Here is a 10156-nt window from a genome sequence, read left to right as displayed (position 1 = left end):
TCGAGAACCTTTTTAGATTCGGATCCGGATTCGGATTCGAAGAAATTGTGGATTTGTCCCATCCCTAAGAGAAACTGTTAGTATTAAAGAACATAAGTGAAAAAGGAGGAGTTGCATTATGTCTTGTGATACTAGAAGTGTGCTAAAGTGAGGAGTGAACTGACCTCTGACCAAGATACGGAGTCCACTTGCTTGGAGTACAAGTTTTGCAACAACTCTAAATTAGAGCTCATTCAGCCTAAAAGTCAAAGTGCACAGAGGGTGCACAGAGGGTGCAGAGGGTGGGAGGGTGATCTGAGTGGTATAGCTGGGTGCAATGGTCACTTTTATACTTTATTTTGTTTGCTTTTATTTTCCTAACCCTTTTTGATTATTTGATTTATATTTTATTTTGTTTGTTATTTTGGGAGGCCCTATCCAGACAAGTGTGATAAATGTAAAGTGGGTGTGTGGTAGATTATCAAGGGCAAAGCATCTGAGAGATCTTTGAGCAAAGTGAAAATCCTTTTTGGGATCAACCAACGAACTGTGCAACTATACAGCACCATCTTTAAGAACTGTCACGAGTTCCCCCAAGGTTTTGCTGAGCAATATAGCTTGGACTTGGTTGCAAGGGACTGAGAACTGTTTAGGAACTGAAATTGATCAGTAGGCCATCCCCTTTCCCAGCCCACGCCCCCAGCAGTGGTACTGTGATGTAAACATGCTGTAAAGTGATTGATTGTTGTACAAAAAACTTTTGTAGCTTTCATATATAATTTGTATGTAACTTAACCTTTTTATTCCGCAGCTTTTACCGGTGCACCTGCTGTGAAGACTAGAAAATTGTGTATTTTGACCTGTGATGTGCAAGGGAAGTGTGTTGTGTTGTTGAAGTGTTACGGGTTGATTCAAGCTACCAGTGACCACCTTTAGGTCACAAATAAATCTTTGATAATTTCATCAGTGTCTGGTGGATTCCCCTCAGCCGGATCCTGGTACTAACGGATAAATCGGGTTACAATACACACAATCAAAACTGAGCATATAATGAAAAATATAAACAGAAGGTATATGCAATGGAATGGAAATTATACATTAAAATGATCAGTAGTTCCCAAAAATAAAGGAAACTGACTGCTCCATCTGAGCAAACAGATGGAGTGACACCAGAGATGGATTAGGATTTAATGGGGTCCTAGGAAACGTAGTAGATTTTGGGCCCCTTGTAAACCTTTTGGTAAGCTGAATTGGAAAGAGATCAAAGAAGGTGGCAGGTGGACCCTTTGACACTCATTAGTGTCAAATGAAATCGGGCTGCCACCTGCGTGAAACTAGGGAGTGGCATGACATCAAAGCAGACAATAAGCAGGGCTGCTCAAATCCGGATCCGGGAGACATCTATAGTTCTATCCAGATATCTCCCAGTTACCTGTGCGGGTCAATCTTACCTGTCTGACATCTTATTTCCATCCCTCGGCGCCTCCCACGATGCGGTCCAAGCAGCGGTCATGTGATTACAAACACTTCCTCCTTCCGGGTTGAAGGAGGAAGTGTTTGTAATCACATGACGCGCATGGAGCGCATCGTGGGGGGTGCCGAGGGACGGACGAAGAAGACGTCAGACAGGTAAGATTTACACCCCCCGCCCACACTGTACAGGTTTACTGGGAGATATCCGGATAGCAACTATCCGGGTATCTCCCGGATCCGGATTTGAGCAGCCCTACTAATAAGGTCACTATGATATGGTATCTTGTCTCTCTCCCAGCAAATATTCAGTGTAAATGAACTCTGGCAGGTTTTGACAGCCTTATCTGAAATGCTTGCTTTTTACAGTATACAGTGGGTTGCAAAAGTATTCGGCCCCCTTGAAGTTTTCCACATTTTGTCATATTACTGCCACAAACATAATTCAATTTTATTGGAATTCCACATGAAAGACCAACACAAAGTGGTGTACACATGAGAAGTGGAACGAAAATCATTCATGATTCCAAACATTTTTTTACAAATAAATAACTGCAAAGTGGTGTGTGCATAATTATTCGGCCCCCTTTGATCTGAGTACAGTCAGTTGCCTATAGACATTTCCTGATGACTAAATAGAGTGCACCTTTGTGTAATCTAATGTCAGTACAAATACAGCTGCTCTGTGAGGGCCTCAGAGGTTGTCTAAGAAAATATTGGGAACAACAACACCGTGAAGTCCAAAGAACACACCAGACAAGTCAGGGATAAAGTTATTAAAACATTTAAAGCAGGCTTAGGCTTCAAAAAGATTTCCAAAGCCTTGAACATCCCACGAAGCACTGTTCAAGTGATCATTCAGAAATGGAAGGACTATGGCACAACTGTAAACCTACCAAGACAAGGCCATCCACCTAAACTCACAGGCCGAACAAGGAGAGCGCTGATCAGAAATGCAGTCAAGAGGCCCATGGTGACTCTGGATGAGCAGCAGAGATCTACAGCTCAGGTGGGAGACTCTGTCCATAGAGGACTACTATTAGCCATGCACTGTACAAAGTTGGCCTTTATGGAAGAGTGGCAAGAAGAAAGGCAATGTTAACAGAAAGCATAAGAAGTCCCTTTGCAGTTTGCCACAAGCCATGTGGGGGACACAGCAACCATGTGGAAGAAGGTGCTCTGGTCAGATGAGACCAAAACTGAACTTTTTGGCCAAAATGCAAAACGCTATGTGTGGCAGAAAACTAACACTGCACATCATTCTGAACACACCATCCCCACTGTCAAAAATGGTGGTGGCAGCATCATGCTCGGGGGGTGTATCTCTTCAGCAGGGACAGGGAAGCTGGTCAGAGTTGATGGGAAGAAGGATGGAGCCAAATACAGGGCAAACGTGGAAGAAAACCTCTTGGAGACTGCAAAAGACTTGAGACTGGGGTGGAGGTTCACCTTCCAGCAGGACAATGATCCTAAACATAAAGCCAGGGCAACAATGGAATGGTTTAAAACAAAACATATTCATGTGTTAGAATGGCCCAGTCAAAGTCCAGATCTAAATCCAATCGAGAATCTGTGGTAAGATCTGAAAACTGCTGTTCACAAACGCTGTCCGTCTAAGCTGACTGAGCTGGAGCTATTTTGCAAAGAAGAATGGGCAAGGATTTCAGTCTCTAGATGTGCAAAGCTGGTAGAGACATACCCTAAAAGACTGGCAGCTGTAATTGCAGCAAAAGCAAAGTATTGACTCAGGGGGCCGAATAATTACGCACACACCACACTTTGCAGTTATTTATTTGTGAAAAATGTTTGGAATCATGTATGATTTTCGATCTACTTCTCACATGTACACCACTTTGTATTGGTCTTTGACGTGGAATTCCAATAAAATTGATTCATGTTTGTGGCAGTAATGTGACAAAATGTGGAAAACTTCAAGGGGGCCGAATAATTTTGCAACCCACTGTATACATATTCTCATTTTATTAAAGAATACCAGAGCTGAAGAGAGTAGGAAAAACAGGGGGAGCAGGCATGTATGGAAAGCTATCCTGATACCCACCACTCCCCCATTCTCCTCCAGTCCATCCCGAACCCTGGATACCTAAATGCCCCCCGGCAGCCTCTTCTAGGCAGCCAGGCATTAGTCTGCAGGCGCCTGCTCAGCTGTGCAAGTCCTACATCACCTGCCCACATCCAGGAGCGCCATAATGCTGCTACAGACCTTTTAGCTGTATTAAGAATAATGGCAGTCAGGCCTGGTTCACACTTGAGTGAAAAAACGGTCTGTTCACGGAACGGAACAGTTACTGTACAAACGGAATGGATGCGAACGGATCCAGTGTTAACCTATGTTAACCTCTGTTCAAATGGATCAGTTCCGTACGTTCCGCATAATGGACTGCAAGTTTCACACAGCACAGTTTTTCTGGACACCGCAACCCAGCTGCTAGTGTTGGGCGAACACCTAGATGTTCGGGTTCGCGAACGTTCGCCGAACATCGCCGTGATGTTCGGGTGTTCGCGCCGAACTCCGAACATAATGGAAGTCAATGGGGACCCGAACTTTCGTGCTTTGTAAAGCTTCCTTACATGCTACATACCCCAAATTAGCAGGGTATGTGCACCTTGGGAGTGGGTACAAGAAGAAAACAAATATTTGAAAAAGAGCTTATAGTTTTTGAGAAAATTGATTGTAAAGTTTCAAAGGAAAAACTGTCTTTTAAATGTGGAAAATGTCATGTTTCTTTGCACAGGTAACATGCTTTTTGTCGCCATGCAGTCATAAATGTAATACAGAGAAGAGGTTCCAGGAAAAGGGACCGGTAACGGTAACCCAGCAGCAGCAGCACACGTGATGGAACAGGAGCAGGCGCAGGAGGAGAAGGCCATGCTTTTTGAGACACAACAACCCAGGCCTTGCATGAGGACAAGAAGCGTGCGAATAGCATGCTTTTTACCGCCATGCAGTCATAAATGTAATAAAGATAAGAGGTTCAATAAACAGGGACCGGGCGTCAACGCTAACCCAGCAGCAGCAGACGTGATGGAACAGGAGGAGGCGCAGGTGGAGAAGGCCACGCTTTCAGGTGCAACTCAGGCCTTGCATGAGGACAAAAAAATGTGTGCGCAAAGCAATGCAATGAGTAGTTTTCAGGACACAATGGGCTATTCGGAGGAGCTATTCCCACCCCCACAATCTTCTACCTGTGAAAGGTCAATGAAACAGCCACAAATGTTGTGCCCGGATTCACAACCTTTTTCTGTGGAAAATGCACCTCGCACTGAAATGCAAGGCGAGGCCGAGGATGAACATGACGTCAACAACTCAACATGACGCAAAATGGGGGCGGAACAGAAAGCTGCTTTCAATGTTTTGAAGGCCTTAATTGCCTCCGGTGGCCAGTTAGATGCATCATTCATCACACCCAAATCCCAGAGCAATGTGTGCAGGAATTTGAATCTCAGGAGGTGTACCGAGATCATCTGGACAAGTGACCAAGTGACAAGTGACAAAGTGACCAGTGACAAAGTGACAAAGTGACAAAATGACAAAGTGACAAAATGACAAAGTGACAAGTGACAAAGTGACAAGTGACAAAATGACAAAGTGACAAGTGACAAAGTGAGAAGTGACAAGTGACAAAGTGACAAGTGACAAAATGACAAGTGACAAGTGACAAAGTGAGAAGTGACAAGTGACAAAGTGACAAGTGACAAAATGACAAAGTGACAAGTGACAAAGTGACCAGTGACAAAGTGACAACTGACAAAGTGACAAAATGACAAAGTGACAAAGTGACAAAGTGACCAGTGACAAAGTGACAACTGAGAGGTTGTTCTGGGGAGCTCCACTGCACTCAGTCGCATATGAGGAGAGGTCTCGTCGGGACTGCTGATCCTCCTCAGCTTGCTCAAAGCCTTGAGGGTTCCTGAAGATCCTCTGCTTGGAGTTCGCCGGGGTTCAGCTTGGTGTCGGGGTCGGCGGCGTCCTCCTCACTCCAACGTGGCAGATCTTCTGTTGAAGGAAAAAAAAAAAAACATTGTTAAAAGTCCAGTACCGCTTCTTAAGGACTCACCAAGAGATGCAGGAGCGCTTCAATCTAGCGCACCATCGCTCGCTGGGTGATGTCCCTGCCTACGCGCTGGAATTCTACGCTGCACATGCTAGCACGCTTTTGCGCAGTGCCGAGGCGCATTCCAGCAGCTAGTAGCTACCAAGCTTCTGTGGATCTGATTGGGCCACCATGTTGGATCTCTGCCAAGTCCTCCAAAATTTTGAGCAATCCACGTTGCGTGACTGAGCAGTGACAACTCTACAGTCAGCATTACAATACCACTGCTGTGTTTACTGAAGAAATCAATGTTGAAGATGGAAACCGCTGGCATGATGCAAGTGGGGGATTCTGAAGATGAAAACGATCAGCGTGATGATACCAACATCAGGCAACCTGCCTCAGGAAACGCTGGTCCCAGCTATGACAAAGAACAGGACGAGGAACAGCTGGAGTTGGAGCAGGAATTGGATGCCCCCACTGCCGAGGGACAGAGCGGTGCACGTTGGACTTCCACAATTTAGCGGGAAAGGACAGCAGAAGAGGAAGAAAGTGATGCTGGTGACGAATATGGTGCATCACAACAATCACAACGCTTACAAGAACATGAAGATAGAGGAGTCTGGCAGGACTCTCTGGCAGACATGGCTCAATTCATGCTAGACTGCATTGAACGCGGCCCGCGCATTATTCACTATTCATTATTATTCATTATTCTAGAATCTGGACAACACCAATTACTGGGTTTATACCCAGTTTATACAAACACAATGTTAAAAAACTGATTGAAGAAAGTGTCAGACAGGTCAAAAATGGAACAATTCCAGCAGGCCCTTGAGGATGGAGACTTTAGAGAGGAGATTGACATCCTCCTCCTTCTCTAGCCAGTTGTACGCCGACAGACTGACTTCAGCAAACCCAGGAGGACCAGGAGGGCAGCAAAGAACACAAGCTGCTGCTAGTGCCCAAAAGGGAATGGTATTGGCAGTGTCCTTGGAGTGGGAACATTTTCTGACACCCATGCAGCAGCCCACAGAACAGCAATCGGGCAGTTCCACGTCCTCCAACACCAATCGCCTAGAGAAGATGGTCAAGGTCCAGGACTACATGTCAGATGGCGTAGCTGTGTTGAACAATCCATCTGCAGACAGACGGTGAGTGTGACAGGCAGCACAGAAGGACCATGGCAACTCACTCATAGTACCACAGTTTGATAGTGCTGCCCAAAAAATTATATGGATCCGTGGACCCGGGCACTGCGGGCAGTACTGGGAAGTGGGAACGCAGATTTTAGTACCTAAACACACGATACAACATGTTTTCCGGGGTCGGACTCTGAGGCACATACGGATGGTCCCGATCATCATCCTCATCATACAACTCTTCTCCTGAGTCTGACCCACCCACAACCTCTGCCACCCCAACATCCCCAGACACAGACCCCTCATCGTCCTCAACATTAACTTGGGATGCTGGCCTGAGCCCGACCTTCTCCTCCACATCAGGCCCCATCATCTCCTCAATGGCAGCCCTCATTAATCGTTCTGGCGACGGACCGATGGACACAACATTCTCCTCCGGAGAGGGCTGCTGCTGACCACTGGCTGCTGGGGTGGATGTTATAGCTTGCGTGGGGCGTTGGCTGTTGCTGTTGTTGGGAGTGCTGCTCACAGCGGAGGTCTCTGAGGAACTCATGGTGAGCTCATATAGTGGTTGGCGGTGAGTGGAGTATTACTGATCCCAGCAATATACACACTGACTGGCAGAGTACGCAATGCTATATAGTCTGGCTGAGCGGTGTACACAGAGTGGCAGTACACACAATGCTATATAGTCTGGCTGAGCCGTGTACACAGAGTGGCAGTACACACAATGCTATATAGTCTGGCTGAGCGGTGTACACAGAGTGGCAGTACACACAATGCTATATAGTCTGGCTGAGCCGTGTACACAGAGTGGCAGTACACACAATGCTATATAGTCTGGCTGAGCCGTGTACACAGAGTGTCAGTAAACAATGCTATATATAGCGTGGCTGAGCGAGGTACACAGTGGCAGTACACACAATGCTATATAGTCTGGCTGAGCGGTGTACACAGAGTGGAAGTACACACAATGCTATATAGTCTGGCTGAGCCGTGTACACAGAGTGTCAGTAAACAATGCTATATATAGCGTGGCTGAGCGAGGTACACAGTGGCAGTACACACAATGCTATATAGTCAGGCTGAGCCGTGTACACAGAGTGTCAGTAAACAATGGTATATAGTCTGGCTGAGCGGTGTACACAGAGTGTCAGTAAACAATGGTATATAGTCTGGCTGAGCGGTGTACACAGAGTGGCAGTAAACACAATGCTATATATAGCGTGGCTGAGCGAGGTGCACAGTGGCAGTACACACAATGCTATATAGTCAGGCTAAGCCGTGTACACAGAGTGTCAGAAAACACAATGCTATATATAGCGTGGCTGAGCGAGGTGCACAGTGGCAGTACACACAATGCTATATAGTCAGGCTAAGCCGTGTACACAGAGTGTCAGAAAACACAATGCTATATATAGCGTGGCTGAGCGAGGTGCACAGTGGCAGTACACACAATGCTATATAGTCTGGCTGAGCCGTGTACACAGAGTGGCAGTAAACACAATGCTATATATAGCGTGGCTGAGCGAGGTACACAGTGGCAGTACACACAATGCTATATAGTCAGGCTGAGCCGTGTACACAGAGTGTCAGTAAACAATGGTATATAGTCTGGCTGAGCGGTGTACACAGAGTGTCAGTAAACAATGGTATATAGTCTGGCTGAGAGGTGTACACAGAGTGGCAGTAAACACAATGCTATATATAGCGTGGCTGAGCGAGGTGCACAGTGGCAGTACACACAATGCTATATAGTCAGGCTAAGCCGTGTACACAGAGTGTCAGAAAACACAATGCTATATATAGCGTGGCTGAGCGAGGTGCACAGTGGCAGTACACACAATGCTATATAGTCTGGCTGAGCCGTGTACACAGAGTGGCAGTAAACACAATGCTATATATAGCGTGGCTGAGCGAGGTACACAGTGGCAGTACACACAATGCTATATAGTCAGGCTAAGCCGTGTACACAGAGTGTCAGAAAACACACTGCTATATATAGCGTGGCTGAGCGAGGTGCACAGTGGCAGTACACACAATGCTATATAGCCAGGCTAAGCCGTGTACACAGAGTGTCAGAAAACACAATGCTATATATAGCGTGGCTGAGCGAGGTACACAGTGGCAGTAAACAATGCTATATATAGTGTGGCTGAGCGAGCGGTGTACTACTGTTCCCAGCAGCGACACACAATGACTGGGGGGGACCCTGGCTAGCGTGGCTGGAGAGCGAACTACCCTGCCTGCCTACCCAAAGCTAAACCCACAGACAAATGGAGGAGATATGACGTGGTTCGGGTATTTATTTACCCGAACCACGTGACCGTTCGGCCAATCAGAGCGCGTTCGGGCCCGAACCACGTGACCCGTTCGGCCAATCACAGCGCTAGCCGGACGTTCGGGGAACGTTCGGCCATGCGCTCTTAGTTCGGCCATGTGGCCGAACGGTTTGGCCGAGCACCGTCAGGTGTTCGGCCGAACTCGAACATCACCCGAACAGGGTGATGTTCTGCAGAACCCGAACAGTGGCGAACACTGTTCGCCCAACACTACCAGCTGCATTGGGGGCTATAGAGAAAAATCCACCTTGGGGTGGAGATCTGGGACGGGTACTGTGGAACGGAACAGAAGCAGTGGAACAGAAACTAAGTGGCAACGGAGTGAAAACAGATCCAATCAACCAGTGATCAGATTAGTTTTCACAGATCTGTTTGCCACTCCAATGCAACTGTGAACCTATGAGAGAGGATTGCTGTGATTGGCTGTCAGGGGAAGGAAGGGAGGGAGGAAATAAAAATTAAAATAGACAATTTTATTAAAAAAATAAAAAAATAAACATCACAGTAGCGATCAGAGCCCACCAACAGAAATCTCTGTTGGTGGGCAGAAGGAGGGGGGGGAGATTCACTTGCCTGCTTAGTTGTATGGCTCTGCAGTCAGCAGGTAAAGCTGCAGGGCACTAAATTGTAAAAACTAGCCTGGTCACTAGGGGGGTGTAAGCCTATGGTCCTGAACTGGTTAATAGGTGATTTATAAAACTTCTGCTAATCAAGAGCATATACAAAATAAAATTTAAAAAAAGTGCTGCCTCCAATTGCCTAAACAAGACTTGAAAAACATGTACCAGCAGATGCAATTTAACACATACCATTAGCAGACACTGAACACATGTGGAGTTATTCTGTAATATTGAAGCTTTGAAGATTTGTTGCCATTGATTCTAGCTCTATATGCTGAAATGCTGTAATTCTTATAATAAATATTTTATTTCCGCTCCTAGTGAACAGATATATACAGAGTAACACATCAGCTGTATTATGTCCCTCCGGGAGCTTCATGGTGAGTCATTTCAGAAAGCAGAATGCACTGCCTACAGTATTTCAAAACACACATCTACATACCACGGATAATAAGCATCCCCAAAAGAGCTACACACTAGTCAAGTGCAATCAAAAGCCCCAAAAAAGTTTCCAGCACAGAAGTCACAATGTATAAAAATCACTGGAGGAT

This window comes from Hyperolius riggenbachi, chromosome 5 (genome assembly GCF_040937935.1).
Source record: "Hyperolius riggenbachi isolate aHypRig1 chromosome 5, aHypRig1.pri, whole genome shotgun sequence".
NCBI lineage: Eukaryota > Metazoa > Chordata > Amphibia > Anura > Hyperoliidae > Hyperolius > Hyperolius riggenbachi.
The sequence above is the reverse complement of the archived record's forward strand: the minus strand, read 5'-3'. Positions refer to the sequence as shown.